The 18,659-nt window shown below is 32.5% G+C and overlaps 1 long non-coding RNA gene across 8 annotated transcripts; it reads left to right on the top strand.

Annotated features, from left to right (window-relative positions):
• The first annotated feature begins 910 nt into the window (after positions 1-910).
• On the top strand, positions 911-16,046 carry LOC112034734 (uncharacterized). Of its 8 annotated transcripts, none has more exons than XR_010623593.1 (8): positions 911-1,167; positions 1,512-1,727; positions 2,612-2,683; positions 8,013-8,098; positions 9,121-9,531; positions 9,701-9,769; positions 11,436-11,530; positions 15,734-16,046. It is a non-coding gene; the product is annotated as an uncharacterized LOC112034734 (long non-coding RNA). The 8 variants fall into 8 exon arrangements; XR_010623592.1 differs by having other exon boundaries at positions 912-1,167; positions 15,720-16,046; XR_002885407.2 differs by having other exon boundaries at positions 913-1,167; positions 11,436-16,046.
• Positions 16,047-18,659: the final 2,613 nt, after the last annotated feature.

Raw genomic sequence — 18,659 nt, 5'->3', positions numbered from 1 at the left:
ACCTATTAGTTTGATGTGAAATTCAAGGTCAGCATATGTCAATACAAAGTTTTGAGTCCAAATTCACATAATTTGGGCATCACAGTTTGCTGTTCTTTATTCGATTGTTGACGCAACTTGATAGTGGAAGAAGAATTGGTGCATGATTAGATTCTAAAACATCTTTGAATTCGCAAGATAGAAATTTAGAACCCATTAGAAAAATAGTGTAATTGACTCAAATTTAATTGGAGAAAATGCAAAAGCAACTGGAATTTAAACTATAGGAATCTTGAATCCATTAAAAAGATCAATAGTGATTAACTAAAATTTTACGGGGTAAAAAAAAAAAAAAAAAATTCCCTTTTCAATGGAATGGTTAGAATTTTTCTTCAATTATCATAATCATATGCTTTTACTTTTACTCTATTGGAGTGAATTGCATTAGGGAGAAAATGCTGATGTAAGAAATTCGGTACATCCTCAACCCACGTGCTCACGTTCTTATATACTCAACATCTCGGCCTAATTTGATGTTACCTTTCGTGTATGTTCGGGAAAAAATTAAAAAGTCACTTATTTTATTATTCAGTTTATTTTTGCTACTATTTATAAGTTTTATTGTACTTTTTAGTACTATTTATGAATCTCACTATACTATTTCAGCTAACTTTTATTTTTATTTACAGTACTTTCAACAAAAAGTTTTCAGTTTCAGTAAAATAGGGGTCATTCTACGGTACCCACCCATATTTTTAGTGGGTATGGTACCCACCCAAATCTTAGCTGTATATTTTTATTGTTTCAATCTTGATCGTTTATTTAAGTTTAGTAGTAGACCAATTACCGGTAGAATAGGTAGCGTATACACTATCACACATTCTTGGTTTAGTGGTCACTTTACAAGTATATATACTCGTGGGGTGTGGAGTGTGGAGTGTGGTGGATCTTCACACATGTACACTTTATATTAGGTAGATGAGAAATTCTATTTTGTAAAAAAAGAAAGGTAGCGTATAAAAACAAAAGAAAAAGAAAGAAACAGAGAACGAAAGATTGGTAAAAAGAAAAAAGAGAACGAAAGACAAAGAGGGCTAAGAAGTTGAACAAGAGACCTGGCAAGCCACCGTCGCTGCTGTCGCCACCACTCACCATCCAGCATTGTTAGATCGTCCGCCACTGCTACTAGTGAGAATTTTGTTTAGTATTTGAGAAACTGTTTTTCTTTATTTATTTATTTGATTTGTTTTTTTTTTTTTTTGGGTTAGATATGATTATTTTAGTATGGAGAAGCTAGGTCTTGTGTAAGAATTGGATTTTTTTTTCTTCTTTATTTTAGGTTAATTTGTTTGGGCATTTCAGCTTGATTTGGTTTGGGTATTTCGGGTTATATGTTTGCTAGTTAGGTGTGATGATTTGGGAACAAAGATCCAAGCACTGAAATTTATATCAACCAAAACGGGTTGTCCCCCAAAATCTTCTCAAATTAAGTAAAATTAACATTATATACGAATAATTATGCATGATGACAGGGTTCTGCATAACAATCTTCATTTGGTCACATTATTGATGATATCCTCCATCATTCGTCCCAGCTAAGTTTTGGAGTGATTGATACACGGAATTGTTGGAGGCATTGAAGGATGTTGAAGACCATTTTATTAGAGCTTATGATTCTGGTTTGGAAGTTTCTAGGATGCTGGAGGCCAATAGAGTTCCAATGCTGTCTGGTTTGGAGGAAATAAAAGGTTGGTTCTTTTCTCTCTCTATTTATTGATTTTTATTTATTTCCTTTCAATGTTATAATTTACAATTTCTTGTGATTTCTACATGCTTGCCGTAGTTCTATGTGTATATATGGTTAAATTAGAGGAAATTAGTTAAGTTTGTTCCCATGGAATGCAAATTGAGGAATAAAATGTCTTGGTGCCTGATTTTGATGCACAGGGTTATGTGTCATTGGCGGTTGTAAGATGTGACATTGTAGGTTATTTTATTTTTTATTGTAGAAATTGTGTAATGTGGGAAGTAGATTAGGTATATTCTGCCAATTTCATAGAATCATCCCAAAGGAGTAGGAACTCGCTTTCCTTTTTGTAGGAATGCATATTTTAACAAAGAATGTATGCCCTTGTGGTGACAAATATAATTGAAGCCATCAAATTCCATATCATTGAATTTAATTTCCAAAAACCAAACCATTCTTGGACCTAAAAATTTGAACAATCTTCATTTTGTCACATTATTGCTGTTATTTTTCAATAAATTTCTTTCCTGGACTTCCAGGTTGGCTTCTCAAAAAAACAAAAAAATTTTGCAACGTTATAGTTCTATCAACTTTAGTATCCCAATTATGACCTGTCTTCCCATGGATATATATATTCTCAAGCTTTGTGTCTAAGTTTCCCCAACTTTTGGCAGGTAGTTTGACAGTAAATTGTGCATTACTCGTTGAAGTTTTGATTCAAAGTTTAATAACTTGGGTTATACTTTGTGAAGGATCTTCTTTGTCATCATATTCCTGGTGATAACCAATTGATTTTCGTAATGTGAAAATTGATTTGTTAATATGTTCCTTGGTTTTTTCAATAATAAAATTGTTTTATTTACAAACATGGTTTATTTTTTTCAGGCGTTTGCAACCATGCCTTCCATTTCCACTGTATCAGTTGATGATTGAAAACTCACCAATTTTGCCCATTGGGTATGTACTAAGTTTTATGGCAATCTATTAATGTATTTATTTATGCTTACAACATTAGGTGATGAGTCTCAGGTCATTCAAACAATGGCAAGTTTGCCCATTGGTTATGTATTATGTTTTATGGAAATCTGGTGTGTCTGTATTGTTATTGCAGTATGTAATACAGAGTGTCACTCTATTAGTTGCAGGTTTAGAGTATTATAAAAAATAACAATAATAATTATGCAAGTTCCCATTTGAAAGTTTTGGATAACTTATAATTATGTTAACCTCGTAGTTCTTTGAGTTATTTGGATGTGAAAATGTGCATGCTTGGGAGTCACCACTTCAAAATGTGGCAAATGGCACTCAAGCAACACTTTGCCTTTGTAATCAAGGTTTCTTTGATTGTGTTCTCCACCAAAGGGAAGCTTTTTTTAGTATTCTTTCCATTTCAGATTTATAATTCTATTACAACATTTTTTGTTTTATCATTTTATTACTAGTAATAAGAGCAGTGTGCATGAAATTGTCAGTTTGTAAGCAGTTTGGCACAAGTTAAGCCTGGCAAAAGAGCTTAGATTCCATTACATGTTCATCTCCTTATAATTTATGGGTGTCACCCTTCGTTTCTCAATCGTTTTAGGTAGTTATGAAGAATTTGATTTGTAGTTTTAAATTTTGATAAGAGAGTTTTAACAATGATATCATGTATATTTTATGCCAAAGTCTCCAACCCCAATGAAGATGGAAAATTATAGATTTATGGGCTAGTATCAATTATCTTTGTAATTAATAGAGAGATGATGAACTCCACTTAGTTTTTTTTTAGTAAGCATCAGCCGGTGCAGCTTTGCAATTTCCGTAAAGATTTCATTTTTTTTTTTTACTTCCATATTCATACCTTCATAACATTATATGCTTATGTTATCTCTTGGAAATTTGTTCATATGAAACAGAGAGAGTAAGATCGTCAGGCAAATGCTGTAGAGAACATTTCTAATGTAACTAGTTATGTTTAGTGCTTATTCTAGAGAGTTGAAATACAAATAAATTACAGAAATTGAAAGATACATGTTGACATGTTGATTATTAGCTTTGCGCATTTTTTATATTTAAATTTGTATTGTTGAGTTTTCAAACATTGTTATGTAAAAGCAAAGTAACATTAGTCTGTAGAATGTTGTGCACTTGTTGTGAAGCTCTGAATTTCCTGATTTTGGTTTAAACTTGGAGTGTGTATAATCTTAACATTGATCTATACATATTAGATTTTTAAATATATTTTATTTTAGTTTTGATTTTGGAAGTGAAGGCGATTCATCAGATTGAGAAATGCACCAGAGCTCTCTCAAGTTTACTATGCTCCTATTGGACCCTTGGAATGATAAGTTAGGGAGCTCTTGGACTGTGCCCTGCCAAAACCTCCTACACCATGTCTAATTAATAACTCTTTTTTTATTCCAACTGGTCAATTGTAGTTTTGGCCTTAGGGAATGCAAGAATTAGGTTTGGCCCTAGGAAAAAAATGTTGAAGTATGGACTAAGGAATAGACTTGTCATGAGTCATGACTATGACATTATTTTTGCCTTATATTGTTACTATTGTATAATCAAATTGCTGGGCAAGTTGTTGCATCTTTATGTCATAGTTAATCTTGTCTTGATGAATATTAAAATGTGTATATATATATATATATTTGTGTGCAAATAACATATTGTGAATGAGTTCTATATATATAAATTACTAGAACTCAATCCTGTACTCAAGTCTTAAAGGCTTGAGTTCCTTAAGCAATCTCGAGTCTTTAAGACTCATACTCGAAATGTTGGTTTACAAATATGTTTCAAAAAGATGCCAACTAAAAATATTGTTTCAAAAATTATGTTAAATGGCAAAAAAATCCTACATCAAAACATGCAAAGTTATTTGATCTGGTTTTATAAGATGATATGGATGCAAAAGAAGTGTGATTGAAACCATCACTAGTGAAAATTGTTGTTCCTAACGATTTTTTTTAGATGGTATAATCTTAGTGCTTAACAAACATGTATCTATTTGAACATTGAAATTTCTTTTTGTGCGGTGCAGGTCTAATTGGAGTTCAAATTGGCAAATTTAGTGATTGGAAACATGGGATTTAATGTTGGCTTCAAAAAAAATTTCATTTATTACATTAAATATTAGGGGTGTCAAAAGTTGTTGATGGAGTTAGTAGAAGTAAGATTGTGAAAAAAAAAAAAAAATAGTAGAAGTAAGTAATCAAACTTTTATTATATTTTTTAAAAATTTATTAATAGTATTAATTGAAAGATAATTTTTAATTAATTGAAAAGTTTAGTATTGAAGTTTCATTTGAAGATAACTATATTAGTAATTTCATTTAGCCTTAGAAAAAACTAGAAGAAGAAAGGGAAACCATCAATGTAACATTGAACATTTACATAAAATTATTTTGAAATTATGAGTTCACACCAAACTTATTGAAAACTATACATACTAGATAGTTTTTTTTAGATAACTTATCATATTTTAAATTTCAATGAGTATACAAAAAATACAACTTATTATGGTAATTTTAGAGAGTTTTGGGGGAAATTTTGGTTGTTTTCAAGTTTTAGGGGGGCATTTTTGGTCAATTTTTTAAGTTTTGAGGGTATTTCGATCATTTCATGATTTCAGGGGTATTTTGATCATTTTTAGGTTTTGGGAGCATTACAGTCATTTTTTGAGTTCTATGGATCTTATGTCAATATGTTATGTAATAGGCTAATCTTTTGACAAAACGCACTTTACTTGTAATTGGGTAGATCTAAAGATGTGTTAATTGCTTTATGGAACAAGGTTTCAAGATTAAATGTTAAAACCATGCAAGTTTGTCTAAGAAATAAGTAAAGAAGTGCTAGATTTTAAAGCTCGACAGTTAGTAACTATCAAGGTTCAAAGAGCTGCTGAAGCTCGATGTTCGACAGCTAGCTCGATAGATAAGCTATCTATCGAGATTTATGAAAATCAGTTTTTCAAATCTGATTTCACTCTAATCTGTAAATAGATGTTTGAGCTTTCTTTTCTCACAACCCTAAACATATATAAGGATTATTTTAAAGGCCGTCAAAGGTTACACAGTTGCAACAGTGTAAAGTAAAGTTTTGCTCATGCAAATTGTGACTGGAGATAGAATTTGCCCTAGTTCATCTTTCTCTTGAAAAAGCTGCTGTGTTTGTACACCGTAGGGTTTTGTGACCAAGGAGTTTCTTGATCTTCATCACCTGGATGAACTGAAGAACTTTGCAGCCAACATCTTTCTCAAGTTGGTGATTAAGTCGCGTACTAGGATCTGTGCATCTATTGGTTAGTCACGTATTGGGAGCCGTGCACCAAAAGGAGAGATTGTCATTACAGAACGAGCCCAATTAGGTATTGGGATAAGGGTTCAACTGTAGGTTGGTATAAGGTATTGGGATTCCTTTACTTGTAACCGCTTGTTGTGATAATAGTAGATTCTCGAGAGTGGTGACCTTAAAATCACCCGATGGGGTTTTTGCTGTGTAGGTTTTCCCCATTCGTAAACAAAACACCGTGTCAATTTAATTTCCGCTGCATTTAGTTATTTGGTGATTTGTTTGTGTTGCCACGCATATTGTATGTTAATCTGATTAATCAATCAACTTGGCTAATTAATTGGTAAATTCATCACAAGGGGTCAACACATTTTTGGCCTATCATGTGGGTTAACTAAATTTAGAGTAGCTTCCATTAGTATCTCAGATTAACAATATTGTCTAGTTATATTTTTGAATTATAAGTTTACATTGTCAAATTATTGACATTGCAAGACAGGTCTTATTTACTATCATGTCTTGTGAACTTAATGGGGTCTGCCACATTCATTTGTAATTTTGTATCTATCTTATTGAGGGACCAAAATGCTGTTAGGATTCCTTGCTGCTATATTTGTCATGGTACCCTTTAGGGCCTTTATGCATTACTCAGACAGTATGCACATGTTTTGCTTTTGTCTCTCTTTTAGAATGGGAAAACTTGGTTTTGCCAATGTATTTTAGTCAAAATTTATTTATGGTGAAACTCTCTAAGGCTCACAATCTGATATTGTGTGCATATTTTGTCTTGTCATATTTTATCATAAGGTAAAGCTTGATGGAAAATATGAATAAAAGATCAATAGGGACCATGGACACCTTCACTGAAATAGAAATTATCTTTCAGGTTGTTAAGTACTCTAAATTTAGTTGAATATAATATTTTCTCCAACTCTATTACTATCATTAGGGAAGATCTCTCTAACTATCTGCACATGCATAGCTACTAATGTGACTAAAGACACTGCAAAATGACAAAACTAGAACAATCTTCAGCCCAAAAATCTCTCTAGCTATCTGTAGAGGTTATGATTTGTTATTTTGCAAACTTTGAATTTAGAATTTGGGGTGATGGGTAGCCAACCACATGTGCTAGTCATATGATTTCACAAATGGGTTGGTTGCTTTTATTGATGTTATATCTTGATCCTTTTATGGTGTGATCAATGCAAATTTGGTTGCTTTTTGAGAATTTGTTTTTGGATTTTGTTATCATGGGCTGCACTTGTAAGCTTGAGCAAAGGTCCTAAACAAAGAATGAAAATAAAAATAAAAATAGATGCACTGGAATTCTGATGGATTACTTAATGCCATGGGTTAGTGATCAGTAGAGGTTTTGGTTTTGAAGTGTATATGGGGAATTCTTTAATTGATATGTATTCTAAGTTATCAGGCTATTTGCTTGCATTGAGCATGTATGCATCAGGTGGATCATTTGTTGATGCTGCGAGGATGAGAAGGTTGGTGAAGGAGAGAGGAGTGAGGGTTGTTGCTGGGTACAGAAATCATGGTAGTTATTTGAAAACATAAAGAAAGAATAAAAAAAAGAATATTTAAATGAAGTGGTAAAATAATAGAACCTTTGATGTTGAGTGTATTGTAAAGTGAGATGTTAAAATGAATAAAGTAACTTTTTGAGATGCTAAATGCTAAAATTTTTACAATCTTTAATGAGAATGCTCTTACCGTCAATTTATAAGGTATTTTCCTTTCTCTCATTATCGTATTCTGCATTTTCATTTAATATTCTTGTGTGAGGTTTTGGATCATTTTGGCTAGCTGGAGTGAGTGTATATATATATATATATATTCAGTTATCACTCTTTTTTCAACCCTAAATCTCTTACACTTACTGCTTGTTGATGAGTTATCTCTCTCACACACATGCATATTCTACTTTTTCGGTTCACTTTTTATGATTTTTTAAGAAAAGAAAATAATTATCTCCCTTACTTTGGTGTTGTTGCAGAAGGATTAGGTGCAAATAGTAGGATGGCTAAGGAATTGAAGAAGTTACTTCCCTATCTCAGGTCCCGCCTTGGTACACACTGCAATGTGAGTTCCAATTATTTTCTCTTATATGACATGCTTGATTTTTGTAAATGTACACTATGTGTATTTGTTCTTTTTTGTTGTCTTCATCAACTATCATTTCCAATTCCAGCAATTTGGATTTTGGTGGCTATGAATAATCTTTCCATTGTATAAGTTTAATTTTGAACCAAATGACAAATGGGTATTTTTTAATTTTTTTTTTTTTTGTATTTTAGAATAAACCCATAAAATAATTAGTCATATATATCTATACTAATATTGATTGAAGCTATTTATTTATATATGTTTTTATAATTAGATTTTATTTATTTATTTATTTTAATCTCGTATACAGGCAAATACAAACTTTTGTATCTTATTGAATATATATATATATATATTGTGGTAATTTTAGGAACACTATAAGGAATATTAAATGCGGAAATTTGGTAGAGTTCTTTGATGTGAGTTTTAAATGTGTAAGGCTTGTAGTGAGCTGAAAATCTATAGATTATTTGAAAAAGTTAATTAGGATGACGATGTTGACAACATATTTGTCCAATCTCAATTGTTTGGCTTAAGACTTTCTTTAGGTTGTGTTGATATTTCTATTTTGTGGCCAGATATGCGAATCCTTGATATTTCTATTAGAAGACCCAATGTTAACTGTGCTAGTTATTTTTAAGAGTGCATAATTATATATGTGTTAGCAACCATTATTGTTGTTAGTTGTATAATATGATACTTTATAGGGAGTAGATAAAATGCCAGTTGATAAATTTTGGATGCATCATTCTACTAGATATATTAATGGGGTTGAAAATTTTCTTCAGTGTGCATTTAAACATTCAATAAATAAAGATATGAAAATCAATTATTTGTGTGTTGATTGTAGCAATAAGTATTTTTGGATTGAGGATAAGGTCTAGTATCATCTTATACTAGAGTATCATCTTTTACTAGTGGGTCATGTCTTTAACACAATCGTATTGGAAATACATGTTTATATTATATACTTTCATCATATTAATACTAACTAATAGTAGGTAGAAGTGGCAAGGGCTTATATAAAAAAAAAGGCAAACATGGCAAGGGAAGGTAAAAGTAAAGGCATAATTATCACACCAAAAGCTACTCGAGAGATTACCATTCTTTTTTACCAAAAGCTGAATGGAGCTTGGACAACTTTTAGTAAATACCCAAGATCTGAGCTTGAAACTCTATATGCTTGCTATAGAGCTCAACATTTTAAGCATAAGCAACCAGATGAGGAAGTGAAGAAAGAATTTGTAGAATTGGTGAAATGCTGTTATTCTGATTGGATGTTTCACATTAAAAATCCTATTTTTAAGAAGTACAGAGAGAAAGAAGATCGTTATAAGAATGGTCATTCCTTCATTCCTACACTCTTTTGGAAAAAGATGGTGGATAAATGGATGGATGGAGATTAGGGGGTGAGTATAAATGAAATATATGTCATGAATTCTCTCTATCTCTCTTGCACTCTCTTTAACCATTATTTGTTATTATTTTTATAAAAGCTAATATTCTAGTGTATGAATTATGTTTAATGTTTTGTTTTGTTTGTTTGTTTGTTTTTTTTTTTTTTAAATTTTTTTTAAGATGGTACTAGTAGAGATGAAGAGGACAACTCAATCAATAACACGGGGGAGGTTGAAAACAACTTGAAAGGTAACTCAGAGGAAGACTAGTATAGATCTTTTCATAATTCTAGTTGTTTAAGTTTAAAACAAGATTTAATTTCAGGATTTCTTTGTATATTCTATATTTTAAAGTTTGAACTTATATGGATTTTTATCTTTCAATTGATCAATTTTTAGTAATTATTGTACTATCGTAACATGATAGTTAAAAAAAAATTATATAAAATAATTAAAAATAAATAAATAATAAAATATTTAACAAATTATATAAAATATTATCACCGATGACATAAAAATTTGGTCATAAATAATTTTATAGTGATGACAAAGTCCCTCGCAATTTATAGAATAGTGATGCCACTTAACCCCTTGCAAAAACATTTTAAGTGACAGCTTAATGTCATCACCATTATTCCTAACTAATTGTAAGGGGTTAAAAGTCCTCACAAATAAATTTTAGCAATGACATTTTTTGTCTCTAAAATGTATGTCGTTAATTTGAAATTCGCAAATAATTAATTGCGAGGGTATAAAGGTCCTCACAAATAGTTGTTAACGACGACTACTTCCTCTCGCTAAAAATAAGTAGTCGACTTTTCTCGCCGTTTGGTAATATATTTGGGAAGACGGATTTGTTCAGTAACGACAGTAAATTGGCCTCATAAATTATCTATTTGCGAAGACATGGTTGCAAATCTCTTTTAGCAACAAGAGCAAATACAACGGCCTTCGAGGGTCACATGCCCTAGATAATAGCCTTTTGCGATGATGTTTGAATTTTTGCGAGGGCATTTTACCCTCGCTAGTAAACTCTTTTCTTGTAGTGATATTTGAATTACTTCAACTATTTATATTCCTTCGATCACTAAATTCACGTTTCCCAATATTTTTTAAAACCCTTTATCAAGGCTTAGTTCTTAACCGAATGTTTTTTTTTTTAATTATTTTTTTTTAAATTTGCGGTTTCCTTACTCTCACATTTTAATTTTTTGTTTTTTTTTCAATTCCCTTCTTCTTTATTTTGAATAAAAATAACACTCCTGCTATAACTTCTCATCTGTAAATTTAAGTACTACCATACACCTTTATTTATTTTTAACTACAACCCAATTACCAAAACAAGACATCAATAAATGTTTTCTCTTCCCCTCACTCTGTTTCACTTTGAGGCATAAGTAGAGATAATTTTCTTAATACTCAATCTTTTTTATATTTTCTTCCTCACATATTTCTATGTCAATCTTTATTTGTTCAAAATTTAAATACTATTTCACACTAGAATTTGTGTATATTTCAAATGGTCATTTTGAATATAGAAATACAAAGAAAGAACACTCTCTTACCCTTTTACATATTACGTAACTTTACGTTTCCTTTTTATTTTTATGAGTTGCCCTTAGTATTTGGTTTTAATTTGGTTTGGATCTCATGCAAACTCTTCAGTATCATCATTACTTGTAATCATTATCCTTTATTTTGTTGTTGATAGAAACTGCGTATTGCCTAATATTTGTATAGGTAATATGTAGCTTTTTTTTTTTCTTTTTCTTTTGCCTTAAACTTAATTTTGAGATGCATCTTCAATTTCCTCTTTCAATTCTCTTTCAGTCTTAGATTTTTATGATTGTTGCCTTGATGTTGATGATTGGATCATTGGGCTTTAGTGTGGACATGTTTTTTATGCTGAAAAATAGGCAAAAGAGGCTACTGCTCCCGTTCTCCCTACTCCGTAATCATCTGGATGCAAAATTTTTGAAGCACAAGGAATAACAACCACGTTTGGTGCAAGGTACAAGTAATTGAAACTTGAAACATGTTTTATGTTTTTTAATATAACAAAGATTATTTATGGGCCCGGCTTTTCTTTAGATATTTCTTTCAATTTTCAATTTTCTAAGTGGAAAGAGTGCTAATCAAGACAAAGTGCCCAGGCTTTTTGTTTTCGTTGTTTGTAGAACTTTGTTGGATTGCATATATTAGTTAGTGCCTAGGTTTTATTGACTTTGTCATATGTATACTCTTAGCTTAATACAGAGTAATTGTTTTGGTATTAGTGATTCATCACACCCGTATGTTTTTTTTTTTTTTTTTTTTTTTTTTTTTTTGTTATTGGAAAATGTAGTAATCCTAAATTATAATGGATACATTTATTAGTAACCTTTACTGATGTCGCGGAAGCCTGAAGAAGAGCACACACGATGCTCTCTTGATGAAATAGAAACTAAACTGTTAGTTTCTGGATAGTAAACCTCGAATCCACGAGGTGTTTCCCTGAATCCACAAGAAGATAAAACTGGAATCCACCAGAAGAGAAAATTGACAAAATGTCTGTGTTTATTGATAATAGTCTATCAAAAACGTTTACAGACTTAAAGGCCTATTTAAGGGCTCCTTAAAACTTGACATACAAGAAAATATAATCTAAAATAACTCCTAATTGATGCCTAACCATAACAGGAACCAAATTTGACCTAAAAAGCATTAAAATGCACCTAAAAACAAGGAAATAAATCACCTAAACCTAAAATAACGTTTTTTTACATAAAAATACCAAAAATAATAAATTACAATAATTAAATAGTAAATTGTGTCCTACATCAGACCCCTCCACTTGAAACAAACTCGTCCTCGAGTTCATCTTTGAAATCTGGAATCTCCCATGCCAAGAGAACAAATATGTTGAATACTTCATCTTCTTTGTCTTCTTGCCAAACTTGAAAGTCATTAATTGGGCAACTTGAACTTCTTCTCCCTTGATCTTCATGTAATTGACAATATTCACCAAATAAGAGTCAATGATCAAATCAAATCTTTCCACCCCAATAAAATCAATAAACTTTGTTTTGGTGTCTTCCAATAAAATAATAGGAGTTTGAATGTTGCAATCATCTAACTTGATTTCATCGAGATCGTTGACAACTTTCTCTATAATTTCTTCTTTAATGGTCTCTACTATCTCAACCTCAAGATCTTTCTCTATAATGGGGTCTTCATTAATCTCCTCCACAATCTTGATTTTAGGTTCTTCTCGTATAACAAGGTCTTCATTAATTTCCTCAGAAATCTCTATATTTTCTTCTTTGACTTTTCCATATTCTTCAAGAAAGATATTTTCTTTAACATGTAATTTTTCCTTTAACGGTGGAATATTTGGCTCTTCAAAATAATTCAAGTATGAACTTCTTGACCAATAATAATCTTGTATTGTATACGACAAGATTTCTTCACAATCCAAAGGATAAAATTTGATAGCAAGCATCTTTTTCATCCTTGGCCATGATCGAATTTTGTCTTTACCTTGTCGGATTTTATTAGATTGTACTCGTTCCCACCAACATAAGGCATACTTACTAAGTTTATACAAAGCAAGTCCAACTTTTCTCTCATAGCAAATATTCTCATAGTCAAATAAATCCTCTAGATCAAGTAACCAATCAAGAAAATCTTCTTTTAAAAAATAACCATTAAAACTTGCAATTCTCTTATAAGGTCTATATGAAATTTGCTTACCAATAGGTTGCCCGTGAGTTATGTCTCCGTTGCAGTTATCCCTATTGGTTCCATTCTTCAATGGAGCTATCCTAGCATAGATATTTGTAAGTGCTTGTTGTACGTCACGTAATACTCGCTAAGTTATTCGTCGTTGTTGTGGTGGTGGTTACCGTCTCGTCGGTTAGCAATTAGACCAGGGTAAGTCAAGGCTTTGATACCAACTGATGTTGTGGAAGCCTGAAGAAGAGCACACACGATGCTCTCTTGATGAAACAGAAACTAAACTGTTAGTTTCTGGGTAGTAAACCTCGAATCCATGAGAGGTTTCCCTGAATCCACAAGGAGATAAAACTGAAATCCACCAGAAGAGAAAATTGACAAAATGTCTGTGTTTATTGATAATAGTCTATCAAAAACGTTTACAGACTTAGAGGCCTATTTAAGGGCTCCTTAAAACTTGACATACAAGAAAATATAATCTAAAATAACTCCTAATTGATGCCTAACCATAACAGGAACCAAATTTGACCTAAAAAAGCATTAAATGCACCTAAAAACAAGGAAATAAATCACCTAAACCTAAAATAACGTTTTTTTTACATAAAAATACCAAAAATAATAAATTACAATAATTAAATAGTAAATTGTGTCCTACATCATTTACCCAAAAAATAGAAATGCCTCTGAGAATGTGATATAAAAGGGAAATTATAGATTTACATTGTACTAGCTGTTGAGGGCCATTTTTGAGAAGTCATAGAGAAGGAAAAGAGCCTAGCAACACAGATTGAAAAGAAGTTGGCAAAAAGATAGAAAACAAGAACCATTAAGTCCAAGCGGCAGGAATAATGGATCACAGGTCCATAAAATAAATAAATGGGCCTTGAGGAAGCAAATGGGCTCAAAAGATCCCGAAAAGAGAGAAATAGCAAATAGCAAACCCATGGGCAGTGTGATGTAGAAAAGTAAGAATGGGCCGTGGCAGGCCTAAAATAATGCAAGCAAAGAGAGTAGGGGATTGATGGCAGACCCACAAACCACAAAGATGAGTATGAGGTAATTAGGTTGGGGAAGCCCAATGAAGTTAGTAAAAGCCCATGAGAACACAAAGTTAGGAAAAGGGCCGAGGAAGCCTAAGACAAGCAAATGGGCCGAGGATGCCCAAAGGAAAACAAAAGGGACATAGGAGCCCATAAGTAAGAAAATCCATGGCCATGCTAAGCCATTGGGGAAAGAATAAATGGCAGGCCTGAAGAGGCTCAGCAGAATCAAGTGATTACAGCAGGAATGACAGAGTAATATGGCAGGACATGAAGGCAATCAAGAATTAGGCTGGAAGAAATATAAAGCCTAGTGTCAAATAAAGCCCAACCCCTAAGGGGAGTGGGGAGTTATAAAACAACCCACATAAAAGGTCAAAGAAGGGCGGTAGACTGTGCAAGCAAGCCTCCAGATCGCGGCAAACGCATGAGCAGCAGGCAGATTTTGGACATATATGAAAGGGAGGCACGCGCAAGGCCCAGGCACCACCAGCCTGTACCCAGCCAATATGGGGTGTGGTGGGGTCATGGGTTAGAGGTAAGGGGGTATGGTTTGGCGGTGGGGAGAGGGGAAAAGACCTATTCTACGGCTCTTGCCCAAGCTCTTTTGGGGGGTATGTCTTGCTGGGATGACAGACCACCCAAAAGAAGCAAGTTTGAGGGGGAACTGCTAGGTGCATTCCATGAGGGATAGAGAGAGAGAGCACCTACACCGTGGCAAGAAAGGGTGCTATGGTAGACTAATAAATAAGACAACCTTCCTTTGTTTGGAAGTGGGGAGTGGCACATAGACAAACTAGTGGTGATCGGCAAGTACACCTAAACCAGACAAAGGTGGTTAAGGGGCAAAATAGTAAAATCTGGTCATGGCAGGCACTATAAGAAAACCCTTTTCATTCCCAGAAAAAGGAGGATCGAAAAACAGGAGAGGATCACGAAATGAAAAAAAACAAAGGAAAGAAAAAAGATAAGAGGAAAACTAAAAAACAAAGAAAGAAGAAGAGAAAAGAAAAACGGAGAGAGTTAATACAGTGGGCATGCAACAGTAGGTCGATTTCTCTCTATCCCTCTCAAAATCCTGCTCTCTTCCAAAAAGTAAAAAGGATTCCTTTGGGCACTAACCATTCAGGTCTGTTTCCCTCAAAGCCATTAATCTCCGTGATAGGATCTTTTCCTGGGAGATTAGCTGCGTTAAGAGGAGGCGTTCTTTCCTCTTTGGTTTTGCTTTTGCGGACCAGACTTGACTTGATTTATGCTTCTTCTTAATTAACTCATATTATCATTTACTCATTTTATTTTTTTTGTAAAGTCATTGTTACCACTGTGATTATGTTTCATAAATAGGGATTATTTGGTCATTTATTAAATAGTCAGAGGACTTTGTTTTGTTGTTGTTATTATATCTACCTGCCATGGCTCATCTAAAAAAGTTCTGTCTGCCATAAGCTTACTCCTAGCAGACGAGGCATAGTTTGTGCACAAGCCGGCCCAAATTGAGTTGCAGTTGGACCAGTCTCAACTTCCTTACTCAGAATACTTAGGCCCACTACCGCAGGAGGCAGCCCAGCCCAACGTACAACAAAAACAAAAAAGGCCCCAACACTAGCAATGTAAATTTTACATTGTAAACTAAACAAATGTGTACAAGGAAAGAGGGAGAGTGCCATTTTTTTTTTCAAGGTTTTAATTTTGTTGGGACTTATTTATGTGAATGCACTAGTTTTAAACAAAAGAAACAAGTTAACTTGAAAAGTCTCACTAACTATAGTATTATGCAAATGTGTTGTTTTTGAAGGCTGATTTATACTACTTAGAGTAAAATTCCATGCAAATTGGATTTTTTTTTTTTTTTTTTAATAGAACAAAGCCTCAAGATAAAACTATAGTATTGAACATCATGTTGGGTGCAATTCCACACACCAAGATTCAAAATAATTTTTGTTCTTACTCGAGAGAGATAATCAATTTGTGTGCGAGAGTCTAGGTCAAATCAAACTATTCGAGGGAGAAAAAAAAGCTAATGAGACAATTGGATAAAGTTCACAAACTCCCACTAAAAAATTAAAATGACTACATATTTTAAAAATCTAATCGTTGGATTGCATGTTCTTTATTTTCTTAACATGCATATCAAATTTCATTCAAATAAGATATTATTTACTATTAAATCTATAAACTTTCTTCTTAAAAAAAAAAAAAATCTAGAAACTTATTTTTTTATGCATAATTTAGTACTACAAACAAATAGAAATTTAAATATTTGATTGATAACATAATTATTAATCTTTGATCTTTGTTAAATTTTGCAAGCATAGATGATATAATAGTAAAATGTAATGTTATGGTAAATTTGTCAAAATTCACATCCAATAAAAAGATATAGGAAGTTTGTAGCTATTGGCTGCAAGCTAATTTGTAGGAAAATTTTGTTCTTTATAAATTAATAAAATAAACTTAAAAAGTGTGAATCTTTCTATCTCAAGAATTATTTGTATACATTTTTTAAAAAAAATTTAAGAGAAGTTCATGTCTAATAGCAAAGCGTAATTTTACAAAATTATAAAAGAGATCAAGTGATCAAAGTAAAAGAAGACAGCATAAATTTTCCTTTTGTTTTGAAGGACCCCGCAATAAGAATAAACCAATTAACAACCTGCACAGCAAGCTTGAATCAAGCACTTTACTATAGGATTCAAATCAAGATACCCTTATGGCTTCAATGTCATATGACGTTGCTAACTTGCTTTACGGCTTCAGTGCATTTACTTTCTAGCACTTTCTTTAGTTTCTTTCGACGTTGCTCAAAGCCTCAAAGCATATATCTTCCCACTTTGGATTTGTTAAGTCAACACGCGTCGGATTGTCAGTTACTTTTAGGGACACTGCCAGTCAGGTAACGAAAGTTCGTGTAAAGACAGAATAAAGTTAGTGTAAAAGACTAAGGGTCCATTTTTTGGATACAATTTATTTTATTGAAAACTGAAAACTGAAAACACTATAGTAAAATAATTTTTAAATGTGTAAATAGTACCGTGAAACCCATTTTTAATGAAAAAATTGTTGCAAAGTGGAGTTTGTAGGTCTCGTGAATAGTGCACGGAGCCATTGGTGTGAGTAAAAATGAGTGGAAAAGTCAAATAATGAAGCTACTCTTCATGAACAGTGCATGAACAGTAGCCGCACCTTCAGTTTTTCTAAGCTAAATGCGTGCTAAGTACCCATTTGGGTATTTATGAAAAGGTACGCGTGCATCTGCAATTCCTTTTGTTTTTATTTTTTTATTTTTATTTTATTTTTGAGCGTTTTGTGGATGTGGTGGCTTTTCTAGTGGGTCTCGTGCATTGTTTAGAGAATCCACAAACCTTTTTTTTAAACAAAATTTTTATTAAAAATGGGTCTCACGGCATTATTCACACATTTAAAAATTATTTTGCTACAGTATTTTCAGTTTTCAGCAAAATAATCGGTATTCAAACGGACCCTAAGGGTCCGTTTGGATATAGCTTATTGTTGCTGAAAACTGATTGTTGCTGAAAACACTGTAGCAAAATAATTTTTAAATGTGTAAATAGTACTGTGGGACCCATTTTTAATATTTTTTTCTGAATAAAGTAGCTGTGGGTCTCACAAACAGTGCATGAATAGTACCAAAACAGTACATGAACAGTGTTTTTTGTCTCATGAACAGTATTCTTTGTCCCTAAAACGCGTGTGAACAGTACCAAAATAGTGCATGAATAGTGTTTTTTGTCTCATGAACAGTACTCTTTGTCCCTAAAACCCCTGTGAACAGTACCAAAATAGTGCATGAATAGTGTTTTTTGTCTCATGAACAGTAACTTTTGTCCCTAAAATGCATGAAAAAAAAAAAAGAAGAAGGGGAAAACGTGCTGCAGGATTCAGTGGAATGAATTGCTATCCAAATCGGCGCTAAGTATGCGTTTGGATAGTGCTGAAAAGCACTATCCTTTTCAGCACTATCTTGCGTCTGCATTTTTTTTTTTTTTAGAAGCGCGTTTCAGCAAAGGTAATGCACTTTCAATGGGTCTTGTGCACTGTTCACGAGATCCATAAACCTCTTTTTTCAGCAAAACTTTCATTAAAAATGAGTTCCATGGCACTATTTACACATTTAAAAATTATTTTGTAACAGTGTTTTTAATTTTTAGCAAAATAAGCGGTATATAAGCACACCTAAATAGGTGTTTTTACTTTTAGGGACATTGCCAGTCAAGGAATGAAAGTTCATGTAAAGGCTAAATTGAAAAAGTTTTGATAGTTTTTTCAATTTCTAATAAAATTTTTCCAAAAATGGATTTGTTAATATGTGTCATAAGAGCACACATTCACTGGACCCTTTTAATTTTATGGACACTGCGAGTTATA

The sequence above is a fragment of the Quercus suber genome, unplaced genomic scaffold (genome assembly GCF_002906115.3).
Source record: "Quercus suber isolate HL8 unplaced genomic scaffold, Cork oak 2.0 scaffold_17, whole genome shotgun sequence".
Taxonomy (NCBI): domain Eukaryota; kingdom Viridiplantae; phylum Streptophyta; class Magnoliopsida; order Fagales; family Fagaceae; genus Quercus; species Quercus suber.
Note: the sequence above shows the minus strand (reverse complement) of the source record. Positions and strands in the feature narration are given on the sequence as shown.